This window comes from Eptatretus burgeri, chromosome 5, assembly GCF_056783735.1.
Source record: "Eptatretus burgeri isolate ZD-2024b chromosome 5, Ebu_testis_v1, whole genome shotgun sequence".
In the NCBI taxonomy this organism is placed as follows: domain Eukaryota; kingdom Metazoa; phylum Chordata; class Myxini; order Myxiniformes; family Myxinidae; genus Eptatretus; species Eptatretus burgeri.
Genome location: NC_140965.1, coordinates 58264016 through 58290679, shown reverse-complemented (window position 1 = coordinate 58290679; position 26664 = coordinate 58264016). Strand labels below are relative to the sequence as shown.

The window sequence follows — 26664 nt, the reverse complement described above, 5'->3', positions numbered from 1 at the left end:
CGGTAATTCGTCGGACCCGAACGTCCGAAGCATTATCCACACCAGAAATATATTTTAAAAGGTTCTGAACCAATTAAACTTGTCCAAAGTAATTTTTGCAGAGTTCCCTTTATTTACCACAGACCGTTGTTTTTTTCTCACCAGACCCGCGGAAAAATGAATTCATTATTTACCGTCGATTTGTACACACGATCAGGGCCATGTCAGGGCCATGTCAGCGACAGCTAAACGTGATAAACGAACGATGAAATCGGGTGTTAGAGGATTCGATCGTCAGATGCACGTTCGAGGCCAACGCTCGAACCACTCGAGTGGACCGAAGGTCTCGGTCTCGGGAGAGTTTCGATTGAATGTAACTTTATATAGATTCCAGCACACCAGTAACAGGAACACATCATGGACTCTGTGATCTTAAAAAAAACGTCAAAAAACAAAAGCTAAGACACATAAAATCGATTTATAATATTATACTTACCAAAAATGATCACGACAGAAGATAATTTTAACTAATAAAGCTAAAGTCTTCTGCAGATTAAAGTGGATTGTCTGCCACACTCAGAAACAGCTGAAATTCATGTTTCACCAAACTTTGCAAATGGTGGCTCGTGATGCGGAAATAGCAATTAGCCAATCAGATCTTTCCTCCAGTGAAAGGCAGACACAATCACACGTCACGAGGTGGAAAAGCGGTCACCATGGCAACACACGAGGCAGAAAAACTAGCACTTTTCGATCATCGAGCTGCGCGTGGCAGCTGTACCGCGTCGTGATCTTGTTGTACAACCAAGCGGCCTATTCCCGACGTCGTGAATCTTTCATACTGATGTGTGTCTGCTGGGTGGTGACCGAAAATGAACACAATATTCCAGGTGAGGTCTTACTAAATTTCTGCACAGTATTAACACGACCTCTTTTCATTTACTCGTGGGCCCGTTGGTCCATTGGACCAAATTTTCATTGGTCTTCGTGGCCTTGTAGCAGAACTGCCTGCACCGTCCTGCTTGAGCATCAGCTTGCCTTTTCACTGAGCACAGATGTGTTTGGACAAGGGCGGGCATTATACATTCTTTATTATTACTGCCAAATTATATGACGACTAATATTATTGTTGTTAATATTATTCGTATTAATTCATACATGGCTTGTTTCGATGTCATAATTATTTTTGTCGTTTATTTTGTCATTAGAATGCCATGTTGTGGCAGGACCTATTAAGCTGTTATATACACCTTAACATAACGTTGGTTTAAAGCCTGGGAATTCTTCCGGGTTCTTTGGAGTTAATGAGCAAATACAACCCGTTGCTTCGCTGAGGGGGATGTTAAGGGTGGGGGAAGAAAGAGGGAGGAGAGGGATGAGATGTGAGGAGGGTGTGAGGAAGGGGAGCCGAGGAAGAGGGAAAGAGAAACGCCTCACCAAACGTTGCTCTGCACTGTGGGAGGGAAGCATGTGAGGAAGGGTGTGTGTGTGTGCGTGCGTGTGTGTGTGTGTGTGTGTGTGTGTGTGTGTGTGTGTGTGTGTGTGTGTGTGTGTGTGTGTGTGTGTGTGTGTGTGTGTGTGTGTGTGTGTGTGTGTGTGTGTGTGTGTGCGTGCGAGAGAGAGAGATATATATATATATACATGTTAGCAAAGAGAATGATATGTTCCACTAATGATTGAACACACACACACTCTCTCACTCTCTCACTCTCTCACTCTCTCACTCTCTCACTCTCTCGTTCCAGCACCCAGCGATTTTGGCCTAAACAACACAGAAATAAAGAAAATTTCAAGTTTACAAAAAGAAGTGAAAAGACAGTGGAAGTTGAAGAGATTCGAAATTGTATCAGTGATCATTGCAGCAACGGGGATGATGAAGAAGAACCTTAAATAGATCTTAAAAACCATCCCTGGGCATATTACTACAAACGAACAACAGATGGAAGCTGTTCAGGGCTCACTGACGATTCCCAAAAGAGCCCTCAGAACCATAGAGCTGTATATAAGAACTAGAGTGTGCCGTCCCTATACCGCGCACGTAACCCCGCTGTGCCACCATGTACGACCCGCCACCATCACCAAAACGGGAAACTTGATTGAGGAAATACCTGGATGTGCCGACACTCACCGTGTTTACGATATGGCGATGTACACTACGAGAGTATCAATCAAACAGCACATTATTTCACTCGTATTGGTAAATATGAGCGAAATAATTAGCATACTAATTAACTACATGTTTGTTCACCAATAAGAAAATGTAAATATTAAATATATTAGTATTTTTCTTACCTTCCTGGCCCCGGAACCTGAGCATTACTTCAACATCATAGTGAGTCAAATGCAACGAAAACGATGCCACTGCTGAATTCCACGACCACCAGGGCCGGATTTAGGCATGGGCAAGCTGGTAAGTTGCCCAGGGGCCTCCACAACCAGGGGGCCTCCACATATTTCATGAAAAAAAATTGTAATGAAAAATGTATTTCTGAGTGCCTGAATGGTAGTTGGTAGTTAATGGAACAGAAAAAAGATATTCATCTTATCTCATTCTCTATTTTATATAGACGTTCAGATTCTTTGTTCTTGAAAAATATACTTTATGGATGACTGTAAATATGTCTTGTCACCATTTTTAGTATTCTAAGGTAGGGTGGGCATCCACTACTGAAGGCTTCCCAGGGGCCACCACATGTCTAAATCCGGCCCTGATGACCATGAGCAATATTGTATGGCTGTATAATCCAAGGAACAGGTTTCTTGAATGGCTTTTGATCGTTTATATGGCCCAAAAATATCACCCGAAGCTTTAGTACACAAAAATATTACTGTACTCATTATCTGTATAATTTTATTCACACAATCCACAGGCATCACGGAACATGCAGTGTAGTAGATAGTAGAAAAATCGTGCATATTATGATACAAGCATCAAATTTGGCATTCTGTTCTGCAGGGCTTTCTGATCAAATCTGCCCGATTGGCCATTTGAAAATCCAAATTTTGAAAAATTTGAAAAAAAAAAAAAACACTTCAAAAAAATTTGAAGTCACAGCTGGCTGAAATTCTTGAAATGCAAGTGAACATCCCAGACAGAGAACCAAGGGGAGATGCAGTCATCATTGATGGCTCAGCACTTATCAATGCCCGACCTCCAAGGACTTCAAAGATATTTGATGACTATGCTAAAGAAGACATCATCCCAAAGCTGGAATCCTATGGTGCCAGGTATGAGAGGGTGGACGTATTGTTTGATGTGTACAAGAAGTCAAGTCTGAAATCCGAGGCAAGGTCGAAAAGGGGGTAAGGAATCAGAAGAAGAGTGACAGGAACCAGTAAGACCCCAAGTAACTGGAGAAGCTTTCTTCGAGATGACAGCAATAAGACTGAGCTGTTTCACTTCCTTGTGGAAAAGATGTGTGAAGCACAGACGACAAGCACAGCCATTGTCACAAAAGGAGAAGAAGCCATTAGCAACACAAGGAAATCACTGGATGCTGTCTCCATGTTGTCATGAAGAAGCTGACACTCGAATATTTGTACACGCCAGGGATGCAACGACGGATGGTAGCAAGTCCATTATCATTAAGGCTAATGACACGGACGTACTAGTCATAGCAATATCTGCACTGCCATCCTTACAGGAACTAGGTCTTGAGAACATGTGAATTGCCTTTGGCCAAGGAGCCAAGGCGCAATCGATTACAGTCCATGAGGTAGTTTCTGCAATAGGGCCTGAGAAAGCTAGAGGGATCCCATACTTCAATGACTTCACTGGATGTGACGTCGTGTCTGCCTTCCACGGTAAAGGGAGGAAAACTGCATGGCAGACTTGGAACGTCTTTGATGATGTTTCTGAAACATTCACCAATCTCAGCCAGCATCCAACATTGATTCATGATCTTGACTTTTTTGAAGTTTTTTTTTTTATTCAAAATTTGGATTTTCAAATGGCCAATCAGGCAGATTTGATTAGAATCCCCTGGAGAACAAATGTGCCAAATTTGATGCTTGTATCATCATTTGCACGATTCCTCTCAAAAATTGCTGTTATCTGCCCCACTAATGGGCACGGATCATTATAATCCAATGAGAATCAGGAAACAAAGGCAAAGCATTGTCACACTTTTAAACAGTCACAACGTTGCTATGGATACCCGTTGAACTCGTCCATGCGACCTCAGTGATCTGATCATAAAATACCCTGTTCACAGTCCGTGTGTAATACTTCTAATAAGACAAAGGTCCATTACTGGCCAAGAAAACAAAATCGTTTTGGTAAGCTGATGCCGTTTAGATTTTTATAATCGGGCATAATTTTTCGTTATTTTTTTCCGTGTACCATTGACGGTTTTGCTCTGGGTTCTACTCGGTAGTTTTGTGACATTCAAAATGTACAGGAAGTGCCGTTGCATGTCAGATCCACAGAAACGGTCAGGCAGTGTGATTCGAGATTTTCGCCTGTTTTGGTAATGGCGGCCATGTCCCCTTTGTGGGGCACAGCGTTCCGGGGAAGAGCGCACTCTCGGGTTTATACACAGCTCTATGCTCAGAACAAAACTTTGAGAACAAAACTTCACACCTTGATTCATGATTCGTGACCGCCCTTACCGAAACTGAGGTAGATACTTCAAGACCTGGGAGGACTCCATTCCACCTTCTGAAACCTGCATATGGAGATAACACACACACACACACACACACACACACACACACACACACACACACACACACACACACACACACACACACACACACACACACACACACACACACACACACACACACACACACACACACACACACACATACACGTGGATACTTTAGAGACCCGGGGAGGGAGCATTTAAAACCAACTAGCCAAACCCGCACTCCACGCAAAGTTTCTAAAGTGAACGTTCGTTAGGACATCAATATATCGAGTGTTCACAATGTGATTTATAGAATTTCTTTATATACAATGTTTCTTGTTACATTTTTTGTGTCAAATGCACCTTCTGAGGTAGTCAGCATGTGCAGAAGAGGGTTTTACATTGCAGACACTGTTTTCTCGGAGTGGCATAACTCCTCTCAACGCTGACGTCACACGTCGCCATGCAAATGAATGTAAAAATTAGAAAATCGCCAAAAATTCCCAAACTTTTCCGTCTGGCACGATCTCACATAGCCCATGCTGTTCATTAGACCACAGAGCACCCACATGCAGAAAGTGGCGACAATCCGTCCGGCAGTTTCGGAGGAGATACGTCCACAAAATATGGCTTAGCTTATTAATATAATAATGGTATCGACCTAGCAAAGGTCTGCCTTATATGTATGTCTGCTCGTACATGCAGAGACCTTTGCACCCCTCCTGTCAGGTCAGGTATGGGAGCATGTGCCAGAACAGCACGTCGCTGCGTCCACTTTCCGCCGGTACTCCAGGGGCCTCCGTCTGGCCATCCCCCAGGCAGATGCCAGGCCCATCCCCATCTCCTTGAGATGATGGTCAACCTGTTGCAACCATGAGGCACGTGGTCGACCCACTGGCCTCCTCCACTCATGAGACTCCCTCGCTGAGAGAATCTGGTGAGCAGGATCAGAGTCAGGAAAACGAGCCACATGTCCATACAGCCGCAACTGACGCTCACGGACTATGCAGGTAACAAATCTCATCCGAGTCTCTCTCAGCAACCGCTCGTTGGACACAAAATCCGACCAGCGATAGCCAAGGATTCTCCGAAGAGACCTGGTACCAAAGGAATTAAGTCTCCGTCTCAGATCCTTGGTCAGAGTCCAAGTCTCGCACCCATAGAGCAAGACTGGAAGTACCAAGGACCTGAAGACTCGGACTTTCGTCCTCCCGCACAGGTACCGGCAGCGCCACACCCCATGATCCAGTGAGTCCATGACTCCCCAGGCCCGACCCAGACGTCTATTGACCTCTGACTTCGCAGCCGGCAGAGACATGAATATCACTGCCAAGGTAAGTGAATCTCTCCACGACCTCAACATCCTCACCACAAACAGACACAGACAGGACAGCAGCATCCAAGATGTCACCGAAAGCCTGGATCTTAGTTTTGACCCAAGAAACCCGTAATCCCAACGGCTCCGACTCCTCATTCAGCACCTCGAGGGCCCCCAAGAGGATGTCTAAAGTCTCCGCAAAGATGACTGCATCATCTGCAAAGTCAAGGTCCGAGATCTTGACATTCCCAAATGACGCACCGCAACTTGATCTCTCCGACATCCTCCCTAGAATCCAGTCCATACAAGTGCTGAAAAGTGTGGGAGCAAGTACACATCCCTGACGAACTCCAGTAACAACTGGAAATAAGTCAGAGATGGTACCACCACACTTCACAGCACTCTCAGTACCAGAGTAGAGTTCAGACATCAGATCGATCAGTTTTGGTGGCACCCCACGAAGACCAAGAATCCTCCAGAGGACGTCCCGATTCACTGAATCGAACGCTTTACAGAGATCAACATAGGCTGCAAGCAGCCCCTGCCGAAACTCTCGTCTGCGGCTCGGTGAGGACACACGAAGTGCAAGGATACGGTCAATCGTTGACCTCTTTGGTGTAAAGCCTGACTGCTCTGGACGCTGGTGCTCAAGCAGATGATGGCGAACCCTATCGAGAATTATCCGAGCAAAGACCTTGCCCGGCACTGAGAGCAGCGTCACCCCTCGGTAGTTGTTGCAGTCTTGGCGATCACCCTTCCCTTTCCAGAGAGGGACAACAAGGCCCCACTTCCAGTCAGTTGGGATGATGCCTGTGTTCCAGGCAGAGCACAAAACTGCATGCAACGACACGAGTGCAGCATTTCCACCAGCCTTGAGAAGTTCGGCATGGATGCCACAGATCCCTGGAGCTTTGCCCCGTTTCAACTGGTTCACCGCAGCCCGTGTTTCCACAAGCGTAGGTGGACCACAGTTGATTCGAGGGTCAGCAACAGGGATTGTAACACCCTTTGACGTCCAACTCGACAGTTGGGGGATCAGCCTGGTACAACCGCTCAAAGTAACCGGCCCAGCGGGCCTTCACTTCAGACTCCTCTGTCAAGAGCCTACCACTCTCTGCTCGAACTGTAGTGCTCCGAGGGATGGGCTTGGATGAACGTAATGCGCGAATTCCCCTGTAAGCGGGACGAGAATCACCTGTCCACAGGTGATGCTCTACCCCTCACAGATTCCTCGCACATAGGCCTCCTTGTCCACCCTCAGTGCACGTACAGTTTTACGCCTCAGCTCCCTGAACAGCTCAGCTCTGCCATTCAGCCTGGCCCTGCGACTCTGGTCAATGGTATCCAGTGTCCCTTGAGAGACAAAATTCTTCTTTGCCCTGCGGTGAGCTCCAAGGCATCCACCGGCAACATCAAGGACGGTGGTCTTGAAGGCGCTCCACAACTCTTCAGGTCCCCCCAAAGCACCCAGACCCCCAAGTGTCCACTCAGCCTGTTTGCAAACTCCTCAGCTACTCTCTCATCCCTGAGCTTGGCAACATCCAGCCTCGGCTGGGATGGTACCATTCTCCAGGATTTAAGGTGCAGCTTTAGAGTTGCTACAACAAGCCTGTGGTCAGTATTGAGGAACTGAGCACTCCGGTAGACCCTGCAGTTCTGGATCATCCTCCAACGACCGTCAATGAGGACATGGTCAATCTCCTTTGCCACACCGCCAGCGTTGGAATACCAAGTCCAGCGATGAGCTTGTGGGCGCTGAAACCATGAACCAGCCACCCTAAGTCCATGACTTCTTGCAAAGTCAAGGAACTTAGTGCTATTCTGGTTCATAGTTCCTGACCCATGGGGACCAACACACACCTCATAACCGTCCCTATCAGTTCCAGTCGATGCATTGAAATCCCCCAAGACTAGAAGTGTATCTCGTCTGGGGCACTGATCAACCACAGACTCGAGTGTGGCGTAGAATGCATCCTTCACGGTGAGATCACTCGCCTCAGTCGGAGCATAAACAGAGACCAGGGAAATGACACCTAAGGAGTGACGAATCCTTAATCTCATAATACGCTCGTTGACCGGTGTTACCTCAATTATCATTGGGGTCAGCTTATTGGACACAGCTACAGCAACTCCTTGGGTATGGTAACCATCAGAGCGACCAGACCAATAGTAGGTGTAACCACCCACCATTATCTCGCCGCAATCCGGTCTCCGAACCTCAGAGAGAGCTGCAATCCCGATGTCCAAACGCTTGAGCTCAGATTATAACAGAGACAGGTGATCATCCTCTCAGGGATAGGACATTCCAGGCACCCACCCGAAGGGACCGCCTCAGGTTAACCCAATGAGACCGCCGTCTGGTGGACGACACCTCAGCACCACTCCGACACACTTTCCCACAATCTGACCCGGGAATGCTACCCCGTGGTTTCCCTCCTATCATCAAAGATTGGGGGTCCTGAAGGCTTTGCCCCAATCCCATCATCCGGTGAGCTGCCCTGCGAAGGGAAACTGCACAGAAGGTACCCCCCACGGAGTGGGTTTTCAGATTTCTTGGCGTTTTTGCGTTTTGCGGAATGAAGGGTTTTACGGTGGCCGGAGTGCAAATCCTGCTACCAACCTCCTAATAAGAAGTGACCCCAACTGCAGGAGGACGTCCGCAGACACAGTTGGGCACTAGATATGGATGGCCGTTGGCTCACAAGGAGCTCCTCCGCCCTTTGACAGGTTTTGTTTTTAATCCTGCTGGGTGTCCATATCCAAACACCCTCCTCACCAGAAAACCTGGTGGGGGAGACGGTTTAGTCGCCGACAACCCGACCATGGAACAGGTTAGTACAGGTTTACATGGTACCTGTAGCAGGTCACAGATCGAACCTGACCTCCTGTCACTCACTCTGAATCTGATTCGTACATGCTACAGTCCTCTCAACAGAAGGGAGGGGGTAGGGTAGCAGAGGGAAGGAGTGTGATGGGAGAGAGTTTTAAAAACTAAACGTTTAATTTTTATTTGTATTTATCTATGCCAAAGTGACGGGTCATATAATGGAAGAAAACACAAAAAGGGGAAACGTCCTGTGAAATAAAATTTCACATTTTCAGCGAACCAGCAATCACCTGTTGCACTAGAGAAAAACACATGGCCAACGCACATGAATAGCCCCTGAACTTTGTTCAAGTCATTTGATATAGTACTCAGTAACAGTGTGAATATTGTAGAGTGCTCACCAAGTGGCTGAAACACTCCAACGAAACGGTTGATAAGAAACGGCTCACTTGGCACGAGATTAGCAATCACCGAACCATCATATTAAACATATACCTCCCCGACATGCCTAATATATCAAATATGTCCAAAATGAACATATTTGAGGAAAGTGAACAGCCATCAGTTACAGTGTGAATATTGTAGAGCACTCGCCAAGTGGCCTAAGTACTTAAGGAAGCATGCCAACAGAACAGTTAATAAGGAACAGCAGGCTTGGCAGCGATTAGCGATCACCGATCAGTCATGTTAAACACCTCCCAGAAATGCCAAAAATATCAAACTATGTCTGAATTAGACAAGTGAACAGGTTTTTTTTTTTTTTTTTTAGTAGTTGGAACTGCTGCTAAGTTCAATTCAGGAGCTTAAATCTTGTAATTTGGCTTGGTTTAAGAGATTCTAGAGGTTATTTCATGTGCGGAAATTGAATTAAGCCACAAACGCTGGCATCTCCAGGCGTTTATAAACATTACAATGTATCTCGCGATTTGTAGGTATGATGATCCAGCATTTAATAATATGAGTGAGGAAAGTGAACAAAAAAAAACTTTATTGCGAGAAATTGTTGCAGCCTGTTCCAAGTCAAAGCGTGGTTGAGCAGACCAAAAAGCATGGCGGCTTCAGACCCCACTTAGGTAACACAGGATATGCCTAAGGCCCCAGAGAGCGAGGTGGCCGAGGAGTACTTGATAAAAGATATAATTAAATAAGGCCATTAATTATCTTCAAAAAGTGTGTTTTAATTAACCCCAACAACCAATTTTCACTCTTGTACTTCCTTGAAGTATTCTTAGTATGCATGCATAGTTTCAAGCTGCTACGTTTCTTGCTTTTAGTGTTATGGAGGACACACACACACACCCACACACACCCACACACACCCACACACACCCACACACACCCACACACACCCACACACACGCACACACACCCACACACACCCACACACACCCACACACACACACACACACACACACACACACACACACACACACCGCATGCATTTAGAGTAGATAATTGATCCCTCTGCAAATACAACACAAAACCCTAACAGCTTTACTTATTTCTAACTGGCATTTTGCTGTCTGTTTACCTTCCACATATATTACGAATCCCAGTGCAGGGTGTGGAATAAAAGCAAGCTGGCGCTAATATGACTCAAATCGGCGCTTCGCAACTTTTATCATTTCAAGGCGAAATCTCGATTCCAGCTTCTACTGAACCAAATGCTTTCAAATTTTGCATCAATTACACCTCCATGTGTGCTGCTTCTCATTACTTTTTAAATGAAATTAAACAATCAATTTTTTTTATTTGCTCAAAACCTCCGAAAACTTTGCTTTAGGATGCATAGTTGGGTGGGTGGTAAGTTGCTCCTTTTAAGGCATTATACCATATACCATATTTTTATAATATGATTCAAATTGCTGCCGCATGCAACATTATGATCTCAACTTCGACTCAACAGATTACTTTCATTCTATCAATAAAATGGCAGTTCAGCATGCACATTATTGGTTCACGAGTCAGTAAGTGACCACTATATTCGTTATGGGTGTGTCTGTCTGTCTGTCTGTCTGTCTGTCCCGAGCATAGCTCCGTGGGTTTTGATCCGATCCTGATAAAATTTGGGTGGGAGGTTTATATCATGATCTAGTTGTGTTTTCCAGAGAATGGCGTGCTGCGCCCATTATGGGTGGAGCCACGCCCAAAAAACATGTGTTTTTAGGGGGTAGCCGATTTCAATTTATATCTTCTCCGAGGGGGTTTGTCGAATCTCGCAGGGGTTTCAGTATTTGGTTAGCCCAATGGCACCTGCAGAGCCCCACAGAGCTCGATTTTTCATTTTCGTCCCAAGGTCAAGGTCACAAGGTCACAAACTTAGAAAATGTCAAAAAAATCAATAAATTGGGCATCGAGCTCCTATCCCTGGGTATCCCTGGGTCAGATTGCGGGAGAGTGTGTCGGAGTGGTGCTGAGGTGTCGTCAACCAGACGGCTGTCTCCTTGGGTTAACCTGAGGCGGTCCCTTCGGGTGGGTGCCTGGAATATCCTATCCCTAAGAGAGGATGATCACCTGTCTCTGTTATCATCTGAGGTCAAGCGTTTGGGCATTGGGATTGCAGCTCTCTCTGAGCTTCGGAGACCGGAATGCGGTGAGATAATGGTGGGTGGTTACACCTACTGTTGGTCTGGTCACTCTGATGGTTACCATACCCAAGGAGTTGCTGTAGCTGTGTCCAATAAGCTGACCCCAATGATAATTGAGGTAACACCAGTTAACGAGCGTATTATGAGATTAAGGATTCATCACTCCTTAGGTGTCATTTCTCTGGTCTCTGTTTATGCTCCGACTGAGGCGAGTGATCTCACCGTGAGGGATGCATTCTACGCCACGCGAGAGTCTGTGGTTGATCAGTGCCCCAGACGAGATACACTTCTAGTCTTGGGGGATTTCAATGCATTGACTGGAACTGATTGGGATGGTTCTGAGATGTGTGTTGGTCCCCATGGGTCAGGAACTATGAACCAGATTAGCACGAAGTTTCTTGATTTTGCAAGAAGTCATGGACTTAGGGTGGCTGGTTCATGGTTTCAGCACCCACAAGCCCATCGCTGGACTTGGTATTCCAACGCTGGCGGTGCGGCAAAGGAGATTGATCATGTCCTCATTGACGGTCGCTGGAGGATGATCCAGAACTGCAGGGTCTACCGGAGTGCTCTGTTCCTCAATACTGACCACAGGCTTGTTGTTGCAACTCTAAAGCTGCACCTTAAATCCTGGAGAATGGTACCATCCCAGCCGAGGCTGGATGTTGGCAAGCTCAGGGATGAGAGAGTAGCTGAGGAGTTTGCGAACAGGCTGAGTGGACACTTGGGGGGTCTGGGTGCTTTGGGGGGTTCCTGAAGAGTTGTGGAGTGCCTTCAAGACCACCATCCTTGATGTTGCCGGTGGATGTCTTGTAACTCAACGCAGAGCAAAGAAGAATTTTGTCTCTCAAGGGACACTGGATACCATTGACCAGAGTCGCACGGCCAGGCTGAATGGCAGAGCTGAGCTGTTCAGGGAGCTGAGGCATAAAACTGTACGTGCACTGAGGGTGGACAAGGAGGCCTATGTGCGAGGAATCTGTGAGGGGTTAGAGCATCACCTGTGGACAGGTGATTCTCGTCCCGCTTACAGGGGAATTCGCGCATTGCGTTCATCCAAGCCCATCTCTCGGAGCACTGCAGTTAGAGCAGAGAGTGGTACGCTCTTGACAGAGGAGTCTGAAGTGAAGGCCCGCTGGGCCGGTTACTTTGAGCGGTTGTACCAGGCTGATCCCCCAGCTGTCGAGTTGGGCATCAAGGGTGTTGCAATCCCTGTTGCTGACCCTCAAATCAACTGTGGTCCACCTTCGCTTGTGGGAACATGGGCTGCGGTGAACCGGTTGAAACGGGGCAAAGCTCCAGGGATCTGTGGCATCCATGCTGAACTTCTCAAGGCTGGTGGAAATGCTGCACTCATGTCGTTGCATGCAGTTTTGTGCTCTGCCTGGAACACAGGCATCATCCCAACTGGTTGGAAGAGGGTCCTTGTTGTTCCTCTCTGGAATGGGAAGGGTGATTGCCAAGACTGCAACAACTATCGAGGGGTGATGCTGCTAACATTGCCGGGCAAGGTCTTTGCTCGGATAATTCTTGATAGGGTTCGCCACCATCTGCTTCAGCACCAGCGTCCAGAGCAGTCATGGTTTTACACCAAAGAGGTCAATGATTGACCGTATCCTTGCTCTTTGTGTCCTCACCGAACGCAGACGAGAGTTTCGGCAGGGGCTGATTGCAGCCTATGTTGATCTCTGTAAAGCGTTCGATTCAGTGAATCGGGATGTCTTCTGGAGGATTCTTGGTCTTCGTTGGGTGCCACCAAAACTGATCGATCTGATGTCTGAACTCTACTCTGGTACTGAGAGTGCTGTTAAGTGTGCTAGTACCATCTCTGACTTATTTCCAGTTGTTACTGGAGTTCGTCAGGGGTGTGTACTGGCCCCCACACTTTTCAGCACATGTATGGACTGGATTTTAGGGAGGATGTCAGAGAGATCAAGCTGCGGTGCATCGTTTGGGAATGTCAAGATCTCAGACCTTGATTTTGCAGATGATGCAGTCATCTTTGCGGAGACTTTAAATATCCTTTTGGGGGCCCTCGAGGTGCTGAATGAGGAGTCGGAGCCGCTGGGATTACGGGTTTCTTGGGTCAAAACTAAGATCCAGGCTTTTGGTGACATCTTGCATGCTGCTGTCCTGTCTGTGTCTGTTTCTGGTGAGGATGTTGAGGTCGTGGAGAGATTCACTTACCTTGGCAGTGATATTCATGTCTCTGCTGGCTGTGAGTCAGAGGTTAATAGACGTCTGGGTCGGGCCTGTGGAGTCATGGATTCACTGGATCATGGGGTGTTGCACTGCCAGTACCTGTGCGGGAGGACGAAAGTACGAGTCTTCAGGTCCTTGGTACTTCCAGTCTTGCTCTATGGATGCGAGACTTGGACTCTGACCAAGGATCAGAGACGGAGACTTAATTCCTTTGGTACCAGGTCTCTTCGGAGAATCCTTGGCTATTGCTGGTCGGATTTCGTGTCCAACGAGCGGTTGCTGAGAGAGACTCGGATGAGATTTGTCACCTGCATAGTCCGTGAGCGTCAGTTGTGGCTGTATGGACATGTGGCTCGTTTTCCTGACACTGATCCTGCTCACCAGATTCTCTTGAGTGGAGGGGAGTCTCGTGAGTGGAAGAGGCCAGTGGGCCGACCACGTGCCTCGTGGTTGCAGCAGGTTGACCATCATCTCAAGGAGATGGGGATGGGCCTGGCATCTGCCTGGGGGATGGCCAGACGGAGGCCCCTGGAGTACCGGCGGAAAGTGGACGCAGCGACGCGCTGTTCTGGCACATGCTCCCATACCTGACCTGACCTGAGCTCCTAGAGTTTTCAACTGTTTCGAATGAAAGTTGGTATGTAAGTAGTGCTCTTCGAGTACTACAACTTTCATCATTTACGTTTTTCCCGATTCCTGCCAGTTTGCCCTTGGCGTCCACTCGAAGGTCAAAAAAAAAAGGCGAACCGTGTACATTGCTCGCGAACCATCGCCATCTCCAGACTTGTATTAATCAGTTCTTGCAGTTGTGATAATATTGAGGTGTTCATCCAGGTGTGTGTGTGTGTGTGCGTGCGTGCGTGCGTGCGTGCGTGCGTGCGTGCATGCGTGCGTGCGTGTGTTTCTGTAACATTCCGTTCTACCCATTGGTTCGACAGTTCTCCTGATTCCACCCACAATTTCTTATTTCATTAAAAATCTTATAGCCGCCATGTTGGTCCTCGACGTCTCAGAGCTATCCTATTCACAATCTCCATACCCTCACCATAGATTTTCCATTTATTGTAAAACTACTAAAGCGACAGTTAATAGGATTTTTAGCCAATAGTTGTCACGGGCCTTGTGAAGATCGGCCTCAGCGATCGAGGCAGTGGTCTGTTAACTTATACACCACCCAAAAAACTATGTGGCATTCTCTCAAGCAGGGCTTAAACCCATGCCATTAGAAATTTGTCTGATGTAATTACTTACTTTGAACAATGTGCATGTATATGCATCAGGAAGAAGATAATTGGTTTTCGGTTGTTTATTGTCATATTTCCTTTCTGCACATCCTGTGGGTTTGTGAGTTGGACAGGCAACCATGATGGGTGGGGATGTGGTTTGAAAGCTTGTACTGGGGAGGGGATTGACGCCTTAGGTTTGTGAGGGTAGGATGAAGACTTTTTGGGTTTGTAATAATTTCAGTTAATATGACCTTAAATGTTGGTAATCCTTCGATCAAATGAAGGGGCAATGCTTCTTACTTAACACTCAACAGAACTTTTCAGTTATTCATACATCACTGTATGTCGTTGTTTATTATCCGCAGGTGTATACCCGAGAAAAGCGCGGTAGTGGAAGTCGGTGGAAGGTGTTTGGTCCAACGAAGTTATCCAAGTGGAGCAACTTCCTGAAAAACAACCAGAACAAGGAAGAGCTGTTCGATTTTCTATCTGGCAAAGCATCACAGTGTACCTTCCCAAACAAGGTAGTTTTCCTCACGTTGCGGGAAGAAACCATTGCCATCGGCACAGTATGAACGATGGTGACCTGCGATCACGAGGAAGCCAACACCAAGCTAATCGTTCACTTGTTCCATGCGCTATCGATGGGTCACATGAAGATTCAGATCAGGACCGTGGACACGGATGTCGTCGTGATTCTTCTGGGAGTGTTTGCTTCAGTGCTGCAGACTTACCCTGATGTCGACGTTTGGGTGGGGATGGGATTCGGTAAGAATCTTAACAGTCTCCACATAAACACCATCTTCCATCATCTCGGTGAGGAAAAGTCCACATGTCTGCCAGCCTTTCACGCCGTAACAGGCTCTGACACCACATCAGCCTTCGCTTGGAAAGGAAAGAAAACTGCCTGGATGGCATGGGCCCTCTGTCCCGAGCTTCTGCAGGCATTACTTGAAATTGCCCAGAATCCATTTACTATTCCTGATCAACCTAACTTCAAAAAGATTGAGAAGTTTGTTTGTGCAATGTACGACCAATCGCTGGACAGTGGTATCACAGTGAACAAGGCTCGGCAAAACCACTTCTGTTGGCAATCTGTGAAGTCTCGATAGATTACCACCTACTGAGGTAAGATTCGATACTCTTTCAGAGCCCGCCATCAGTTAATCCTAATGAGAATTTCTTGACTTTGGAGTATGCGAACTACCTTTTCATTTTCCATGATATTTATCCATGATGCCTCTCATTTTTCCACGATGCCTGATGTCAGCATATCAAATGTGCCATATACCAAACCGGTATTTGGATGATGAGCCCCATTCCCAATCGTCCGCAGGCTACACAGTCGGGTTTTGGATGAAGGAAGAGCGATGGCAAGTGGGAGCCAATTTGGACAATACATGCCTTCATCTCAAAGGCCTGTCAACAACTCATCAGGTACAAATGCAAAACAGACTGCCGGATTTGCAAATGCAACCGTGCCGAACTGCAGTGCACCCGTCTATGCAAGTGCAACTGTATAAAATGAGACCACGGTGAGAAGTTTGATTCTTAGAAAATGCTTCGTCGATGAGATTGTGGTGGCCATATTGAAAAATGGCTGACCACGGGTCACCAAAGGTCAATTTCTTTGTTATATTTGAAAAGACTGAGGTTGATTTAGTAGGGGTAGGTGAAATCAGGACATTGATTTTTTGTCATTTTAAGGTGCATATAGTGATACATTCTTCATCAACATTGAATTAAAATCAGCCTGTCGGCCATCTTGGAAAATGGCAGCCACATTCATTTCCCAGAATGCCTACGGGGCCAAAATCCTTTGATAGGTCCATCACTAACTTCATGCCAAATTTGGTGCCTTCTTCCGGAAATGCGCGTTAGGGTCCAATATCTGACATAACAGACCACACTAATTGCTGAAAGTCAGAATAACGAGATAAACGTGCTGGATTGTGGAGCAACTGATATTATCGTTGCCAGGGAAGTGAATACAACTAACATGGTGGCATGCATGGCATTTTGGGATAGGTCTAAAAACTCTCTATACCCAACCACCAACAACAATATCATTACAGCACCACATATACATGTACAGAGACAGGACTACAACTTACCAGGCACAAAAACGACCCCAAAGTAGGTTTCCATCTCAGACGAGTGAGTGGTTTTCCCAATTTTTTCCTCTGGCATCTCCAGAGAATCTATACAATTAAAATCCTCCTCTGATTGATTGGTACATCCTATGGCACAGCATCCTGCCATTTCAAAAGAATCAGCTTTCGTGTGCTCGTTCAATGGAAACAAAATGGCGCCCATAATCCACATGCACAGAAATTTCCGGGACTCTCCGTGTCACAACTCTCTTATATAGGGGCTTTAGAGTTGAGACTTGAAGGTATATTTTACATATCCATGGGTACTGCTAGTAAAAGTATAGTATAACTAATTGGGATCAAAAAATAATATAAGAGAAGGCATCACAATGAAAGCAACCATTCCATTCAGGGATATGTAAAATCTTATCTTCCAAAGGAAAAAGGTTGGATAGCAAATTGTCCTGGATATTCATTCAAAAGCAAAAGGTGTTCTTCTGTCTAGTGTTTTCTGTGCCTTCTGGGGAGTGTCGGTTGGCTGCAAGCTCATCGATTTGAACCTGCTTCTGAATGAACTTGTTGAAATTCTTGTCACTGACCCACCAATGTGCCTGGAAAGGTGACAATTCGAAGCAACATTCAGAGATTCAGTAATTTGATTTTCCTGATGACAAACTCTACTTGGTAATGTGGCTCAACACCTTCCAGCAGTTTCAGGTTAGACCATGTGGATGTTTCCATTGAAAACTTTGATTCTATGTGGCAAAACATATTTGAAAACCACTACAAGATTGATGTTGCCATCCAGTATTACTCAATGATGGGAAATTCTGGCCACAATGTTGTTTCCATCCAGCACAATCAGCCCGAAACTGTATGGTTTCTGATCAATGACAAAGCACCTTCACAATTGAAGTGTTCACTTGTAAGCAATCTTAAAAATGCCATGCCATTGATCTCGTAAATGAACAATTGAATTTCAGTATGGAGAGTGAAATGAACTGGAAAGGCAAGAGATATGTATATGGTATTGGGATGCTGAGTGCACTGTTCAGACTGGTGGAAATGAAGAGGGAAATATATCAGCACAACGGTCAATAATTATCTGCACAACTATTGCAGCCAACCAGCTTCTCGTGATGTACTGAAAATACTGTCAACTTCGGTGAAGATGAACTCCCTGTTGCCATGCAAAATGGTCCGTCATCGACGATATTTCCTCAAAAAGATGTAAAATACAAATAAATATTTCTGAAAATTAGGTCCCTCATAAATGACGTTGACTGTAATTTTGTTTTTTAATGAGCACTACACCTCATGCGACTCAGCACTAGTATTTCACCATTTAAGGAGCATGAAGCACATTGTAATTAAATAGATACTCCACATGGTTACCTGTTAAACTGAGTTCTATTTATATAATATGCTTTTCGAAAATGCAAGATTGTCAGAATATGTATTATTTGTAGTTTCTTTGTCAAAATGCTTTCACTTATGTTGAGTTGTGTATGCAAGTGAGCACATTTAGACAATTGTCTGTCAACACGTAAAACACAAGGATACAAGTTAAAAAAATGTTGGCTAAAATTACTTGTGAACTACATAGTACTAAGAGAAAAAGCGTGCATGCATATATCGTTGGTTGTTATCCCAATTTGCTGGTTTCAGAATGTGGAATGGAGTCCACCAAGGTCTCAAAGTATCCACCTCCGTTTCGGTAAGGGTGGTCACGATTCATAGAATAAGCTGTGAAGTTTTGATATTCTCAAAGTTTGTTCTGAGGGCTCTTTTAAGTATCGTCGCTGAGCCCCGGACAGCTTTCAACTGCACTTTGTTTGTACTAATATCCCCAAGGATGATTTTAAACATTTCCGAAAGATTCTTCTTCATAATTTCCGTTGCTACAATTATAATCAGTGGCCCAATTCTTGCACTCTTCAGCTTCCAGGATTCTTTCACTTCTTTTTTGAGGTCCTGGTATTTGGTCATTTTCTTGATTTCTGCATTGTTTAGGCCAAAATCACTGCGAACTGATACCTCAATTAACAATGCCGTTTTTCTTTTTTAGTACTATATCCGGTCGCAATGCTTTGTTTGCTATGTTCACGCTCGATGGTATCATCACGTAATATGTGAGCATGACTTCGTTGTTCTCAATTATCATTTTTGGTTCATGTTTCCATGAGTTTTCTGGGACTGGGATATTTAAGTTTTTGCAGATGTGCCAGTGCCTTACTCTGCAAACCCTGTTGTACTTTTGTATGTACGGCTGTTCTGACACGAGTTTTTTTTTTTTTACATCCGGATAGGAGGTGGCTCGTCCTTTCTGTTTATACCTTGCAGAACATATGCTTGGCTGATTGGCTCAGTCCTGCCATTTTATTAAAGCCATTTATGTCGTATCTCTGGTATTGGGCATTAATAATGATTAATTCTGCATTCAAATTGAGCTGACCTCTTCTTAGCCATTCCAATGAATCTTCTTTGTCTGCACCCATTCCGTCCTAATATTTTTGTTTTTAAATATATTCCTGCTCTTTTGTCATTCTCTATTATCAGTATACATCTGATACTGATTGAATTTTCTCATTATGCTACACTTGGAACAATATAGGTACTCAAAGTAATGCACATTATAATGTGTAAAATTGATCATGTGATGTCATATTATGTGTTCATGCAACAATGTTGATCATTACAATTTAGAATTTCACTTTTCGTGCTTTTAGTTCACCAAATGTAGAAACTAGTTCCTTTAAGTGAATGTTTTGTACAATGTCTTGTTCTATTGATACAGTGGATAGCCTAAGTGTTTATTGTATCATTGAGGAATGAATGTATGTTTCGATCAACCTTCGCTTAGAAAAGCTTCGCTCATTATTGGCCACAGAAACAGGGAGGGTGAAGAGGATGCGGAGAGAAATAAATGTGTTGGGGACATTATCTGCGAGTGTCGGCGGTGGTGGGATACATGCGCACCTTCAGGGTTTTCCTTCCCTTTGGTGTGCGTATGTGGTTCGTGGTGTCTGAATCAATGCATCATCTATCGATTACAACCAAGCTTTAAGCTTCACGAGTCTTGACGTACGTACAGGTGGTGAACTACCACTCAAATAGGATCTTTGTCATTGGTGTCTGTGACTTGCGAGTTGCGTTACAATGACCATATCAACAGCCTAACGTTTTTGAAACTTGTATTTCAAACAAACAGATACAAAGTCAAATAAGGAAGTTCACCATGACATGCAACGTCCAACTCTGATTCCCATGAGTAGTTCTTTCCACCGCCCAGTGTCCCAGTTCTAATGGCACAACTCACGCGTCTTCACCTCGTCCTTTGGGACTGTCAATTCTTCGATTCCCATCGCAGTGTCCTCTCATACAATGGCCGTCCACAAGGTTGATTTAAAGAGCTCAAAGAATGTATATAATCTCGCTCTCGCAAGATTATATACACATCTCAGAACGTTCCAGCATCTTCACGAATCTTACCAGACAGTTTGCAGTACAATACTGCTATCCACAGTCAAAATTAGCTCATTACATCAAGCAGTTTGTATTATAATCTGCCAATGTGTGTCTGCGAAACTAAACTTTTAACATATAACCATAAATTTTAATCGTTCATTTATATGCATTTACAACTATTTAAATTTACTACAACATATAGCTTTTAACTGAGAGTATGGTTGTTTCTACAAACACATTTCAAAACATCTTGTGGTCGTGACAATTTGGAACTCATCTTGCAATGGCTGGAAATTTACTCGCCATCCTCAATGAACTCTTCCATCGATCATGCCAACTGATGAGCTCTCTCCGCCCCCAAAACCAGATAACTCTGCCTCTTTCCTATTTTTACATTGCGATTGTGTGCCATTGTTTCTCCCCAAGGCTGCTTGAGCCCGCGACATGCCCACTGCTGACAGCAGTTTTCAGGTGGCACTCCTGGTTCTTACTTCAAAGCACAATCACAGGGCATACTTCTGGTGTCCCCAGAGTGGGGCAGGAGTGGTTTCAACTGGCATCTGGAGCTGGCCATTTACAATAAGAGTTCATATTAAAGGAAAAACACATAAACAGTCTGATTGTTACCTCTGCCACCGAAGGTGAAGGAGGTTGTGTTTTCACCCCTTTCTGTCTGTCTGTCTGTTTGTGTGCAGGATATCTCAAAAATTTGTTGACAGATCCGGATAAAATTTTGTGGGCCGGTTCGTTGTGTGATAAAGACGAACTGATTAGATTTTGGTGAAGATCCGGATCCGGATCCGACTACTAGAATTTTTAAAGTGGTTCTTCACCATTGAGAGATAGGGCCAAGAACGATAGATAGCAGGATATCTTCAAAAGTTGTGGACGGACTCAGACGAAACTTGGTGGACATGTTGGGTGTGTGACAAGGAAGAATTCATTTTATTTTGGTGAAGATTCGAATCCAGATCTGGATACGATAATTTTTTTTTTTAAGTGATTCTTCACAATTTAGAAATAGGACCAAAAACGATATAGTACTGTACAGCATGATATTTAAAAAATATACTAGGCCCGACATGTTCTCGTGGATCAGGCATTAGGTGGCGGAGGTATGCACTCTACCGAGTGCCCTTATAGTTAAAATATAAAATGCTATCAATTTTAGGTTTTTTTTAATCATTGCATCTACTTTCTTTTAAATGGTGAAAATTCATTTGTGTTGATTGTAGCTGCAGAAAATATTCAAATCCTGTCCATTATTGGTTCACAAGAGATGCTACAACTGACATCTGCAGTCTCCAACACTGATCTCGATGATACTGAGTGGATCTAGGTTCAGCCCATGAACGTGCACACAATGGTGAAGCCGTCGCACGGCCATCTTGGAACTCCCAAAAGGAATGTACATATTTCTGTAGTATAAATCGGAACTTTAAAAAAAAACCACAAGAATGCTTCTTGCAAAGGAATTCTTGTCTGGTTAAATCATTACGAGCTCACCTGGACTTAGCTCACCAGGACTTTAGTCAGTTGAGCTTATACGATCAAGCAGTGTCTGAAGGTGAGTAAGTCACTGATTCAGTCAGCAAGTCAGTCAGTCAGTGGTTGAGCAAATCTGTAAAGAAGAATGGGAGAAAATTACCAAATCCAAATGTGCAAAGCTGATAGAGACATACCCAAGAAGATTTGAAATCCTATTCACTGCCAAAGGTGCTTCGGCAAAGTATTGACTCTGGGAAGGGGGCAGAGGGTTTGGAAGGGGGGTGGGGGGGGCGTTGAATACCTATTGACACAAAACATTTCAGCTTTTCACTTTTTATTAATTTGTAAAAAATTCTGAAAATACGTTTTAATTTTGTCATTGTAAAATATTTTGCGTACATCAGTGACAAAAAAATTAAATAAAATCCATTTTTAATTCAGGCTCGAACACAACAAAATGTGACTAAAGTCAGTGGGTGTGAATACTTTCTGAAGGCACTGTAGTGTTAATGCCTCTGTGATCACCTTGTGGAACCAGGGAACCACTGGTAGGCATGGATGACCCACAAAATATGAAAATTAGCTAATTGTTTGAACAAACTTGAGAAAGCACCATAAAGTGACGATCCTCTCAAGTTTTGTCTAAATCGGGTGAATACTTGTTGAGAAGTCAAAAGTATTGATCCTGAAATCGTCATGACCATCGACCTTAAAATTGACCCACCAAATATGCAAATATTTATGGGATTTGCAAGGCATCAGGAGGCCTTGCTCCTCAGAAGTTCCCTAAAGTTTGGTGAAAATAGAACTATTAGTTTTAGCATCATGGGTGATGAAGGTTGTGGTTAGGTTTTATCGAAATTGTGTGTAGTTTCAGAAAAGAAAGAAAATACCTATTTTGGGATTTTTGGGGGGGTCAAACCTGGACCCACTTTGACTCCCTTTAAACCATGATTTTTTTTGAATGCTGTGACCAAACTTTGGTACATCATGGGTGATGAAGGTTGTGGTCAAATTTCATCAAAATCGTGTGTGTAGTTTTGGAGAAGCTCCATGTGTTTACATACTGCCTGACTGACTGTCAGACACCACATGATGCTAATACTTCACCTGAACAATTTTTGTTCCAGGTGAGCTAAAAATGGTACCTTTGGAAAGTTAATCATCAATTTACTTGGTTGGAAGGCTAATAATAATCGATTTACTTGGAATAAAAAATCGTATACCTTTATAATCAAAAATATAACGGTTTCAAAAGCCAGTTTCTTCATCATTGGAGAAGAAGCGGGGCCTCAAGCTTTAATGTCGTCCGTCATTCCTGCTGTCAGAAAATACTCAAAAAGGTTCTGTTGGAAAGCTAATAATCGATTTACTTGATGTAATAAAATTGTGTTTATTTGTAAAATTGTGGGCTCATAAAAATTGTTTCCATCTATATTATGAAAGGAGCCTTCTCTGTCTGTTTGTCTGTCTGTCTGTCTGTCTGTCTGTCTGTCTGTCTGTCTGTCTGTCTGTCTGTCTGTCTGTTGTGTTATAACTTTAGAAAGGATCAACAGATTTCAATAAGTCCAACTATGGTGGATTCAGGAAACTCGTGGGAAGATTTGTGATGCAAAAATATAGAGGAAAAGAATAACTAAAAGTCGGTTATTGTGTGAAGGGGTAAGTGGGCACACGTGGTGAAACTGCAAATGCCAACATGCGATTCTGTTTCTCCCTCCACGGAGAGCAGTGTCTCCCAGGAATCTTCTTTTTTGTTCTTGCCCCATAGGGCATAGATTAGCCATCACATCAATGATTGGTATTCCCATTAGTGAAGCGTTGGGTCTTATATGCTTTTTTAACTATAAAAATGCCGATTTTAAAAGCCCCTCCTTGTGGGGGTAAGGAAAGGAAGAAGAAGAAGCATGAATGGAAGCTTCCTGTAGTGGTTCCAAAGGTAACATTTATTATTCTATCACAGCAGGAACCCTTTAGAAGGACATTGGAGAAGCACACAAAATTATGTGGAGTATTATTTCTCAAAGCAATAGAAAAATATATAAAAGTACACGGAAGGAGCACACAAAACAACAATAACAGCCACAGCCCTAAAAACAACAATCACGTGTTATAAAAGATCATTTTCGTGTGTTTTATGTCATTTGACATCCTTATTGACACTCATAGATAGCTATGCAATATCGCAATATGTTTGTGAGGTACAACATGCTGTCTTTTGATTTATTGCTGATGGGTATAGGCACACCGATTGTAAAATGAATGAAACAACAAAACAAAGCCTGGACAGGTAAACAAACAAGACCAAATTAATTAAGTGAGCAAATATGACTGGCGAATCATGTAAAACTAAAAGAGCACTCGGTAGAGCGCAGACCCCCGCAAGGCTGATTAGTTTACATTTTGTATCCCACTGATAGTCTGGATTTGGATCTTCACCAAAATCGAATCAACCAAGTTTCATCCAAATCCGTTCACAACGTTTTGAGATATCCTGCTATATGTCGTTTTTGGCCCAATCTATCTCTCAATGGTGAAAAATCACTTTCAAAATTCTCGGATCCAGATGCGGATTCGGATCTTCACCAAAATCTAATAATTTCGTCCTTTATCCAAACCCTGCACCAAATTTCGTCCGAAACTGTCCACAATTTTTTGAGATATTTTGTTCACAAGCAAAAAAATTAACACAGACTGATAAGGGTGAAACATCTCCGCAATCCACCGTTGGTGGCAGAGGTAATGAATTAAACAAGAAAATGAAGCTAGTGTAGGTAAACAAACAAGACCAAATTAATTAAGTGAGCTCACTGCACCTTTTATGGTGCTCATAAAAATAACCGACTAAATCAGGCATTTTATAGCTCGTGCTGTTGGAAACTTTTCATTCAACTAATCATGTATGTAGACATTAAATGTTCAAATACAATTCTTTTTACAGTTACTACAATCAACTTCAATTATATGGGACCCCTGTCCCTGCAGCTATCCAAATGTACATATCCATCATTGGTGAAGATCCCCCATAAAATATGTGAAATACATAGAAATTTCAAACACCTGCTTTGAAAATTATTAATCTTTCATAGACTAAGGTCCCGCTTAGCCAAGTCCAGAATAACCAAGGTTCTGTGTTGCCATACATGGCACTCACGAATTAGCAATGATAATTGACAATCCTCAAACGTACAGTCACTTTTTATGACACATCCACAAAATTCACGTGAATTGGTGAAACCATTACACTGCAAGCTGCGATTACTTCCTCTACTCACTTATCAGTTGCAACAAAATGTACTGTACTTACATCGAACATTCAAACAAAACAAACATGCATGGCATACATCACATGGTCATTTTATTGCTTAACTCGCAAATACCACCCATCGCTTTGCTGATCGAAATACTAAAGGAGGGAGGGAGAAAAGGAGGGGGAAAGAGGTGAGGTGGAGAAGAGAGCATGGGGAGAGTGAAGAAGTAGAGGGGAAAGGAAAGAGGAGGGAGGGGAAGCAAGGATGGGTGAAGGAAAGGAAGAAAGACGTGCGGTGGAGCGTTAGTTACGAGTCACACCATCTCATCAAAATGATTCTGCAGAGAATAACAGTCAAATTGGAAACAAAATAATGTCTGAAATCTATTTTCTACCGGTCATACGATAAACACGGTCTGGAGACAAACTCCCGTCCAGAGACAAACAAACTCCTGTCCGGACAAGTCCGGAGACGAACTCTCGTCCATACGTATATACCGCCCGGACATGTCCAGAGCAAACACCGCCAAGACGTGTCCAGAGACAAACACCACCCGGCAGCTGCATCCGGAGCCAAGCTGGCCAGAGAGAACCACTGCTTGGACACGTCTGGAGACAAACTCCCGCACGGACATAAACAACGACAGGACACGTCCGGAGACAAACACCGTCCAGACTTAACCATGGTCCGGAAATGTCAAGAGACAGAGACAGACAGAGAGAGAGTGGAGGGGAGAGTGAGAGAGGAGATGAGGGAGGAGGGTACTACACTGTATTGGGAGGGGTAGAGCAAAAGGATGGGGAAAAGAGAGAGAGAGAGATGGGAGTTCGCAAAAAGAATATGTTTTGCTTTATGAAGAACACACACACACACACACACACACACACACACACACACACACACACACACACACACACACACACACACACACACACACACACACACACACACACACACGCTTGGCCGATATCGGGAATTTTTCGGGATTGGCAGGTTGGAGACATTGTGATTAGCAACTATATGCATCCATCCATTGGGACCACATTCTGTGCAGAGCGTTGGTGCTGACTAATCAGTCTCCTTGGCTATTGGGCACACTCCTCAACAGGTCACCACTCCAGCACAGGATACCAGCAAGCTGGCACTTATTTTGCCGACCTCAGAAAGATGACAGGCAGAGACAACCCCACCAGCTATTAATTCAACAGCCGAGGGGGATTTGAACTCAGGATCCCAGTATCCCAAGCCCACCACACTAACCAATATAATCCAACACCAGGCATACCAACTATAGTACTTACTCTATAGAACCCAGAAACCTTTAGTTGCTTTCACCAAAAAACAATGTTGCATTTATATAGAAGTTTCAGGAGTATGTTCACAAACATTCATCTTTATAAACAGCTGCATATGTTGTGTGGAAAAAATTTTGGCTCGGTAATTTAGAAAATACGTTAATACTGAAAATGGCTTAGAAATCTGATGTTATTTCACAACGACTCACTCAGGAGGACGAAGCACGAACCACTCACTCAGGGTGAAGGAGCATGAAGCACTCGCTCAGGATGACGGAGCATGAAGCACTTGCTCAGG

General features: G+C 44.2%; 1 long non-coding RNA gene across 1 annotated transcript in view; it reads left to right on the top strand.

Annotated features, from left to right (window-relative positions):
* The first annotated feature begins 734 nt into the window (after positions 1–734).
* LOC147026502 (uncharacterized) overlaps positions 735–26664 on the top strand; it is an 82368-nt gene continuing 56438 nt past the window's right edge. The window contains exons 1-3 of the long non-coding RNA XR_015058375.1: positions 735–869; positions 15137–15899; positions 16108–16208. This is a non-coding gene — a long non-coding RNA (uncharacterized LOC147026502). The remainder of the gene's footprint in view (positions 870–15136; positions 15900–16107; positions 16209–26664) is intronic.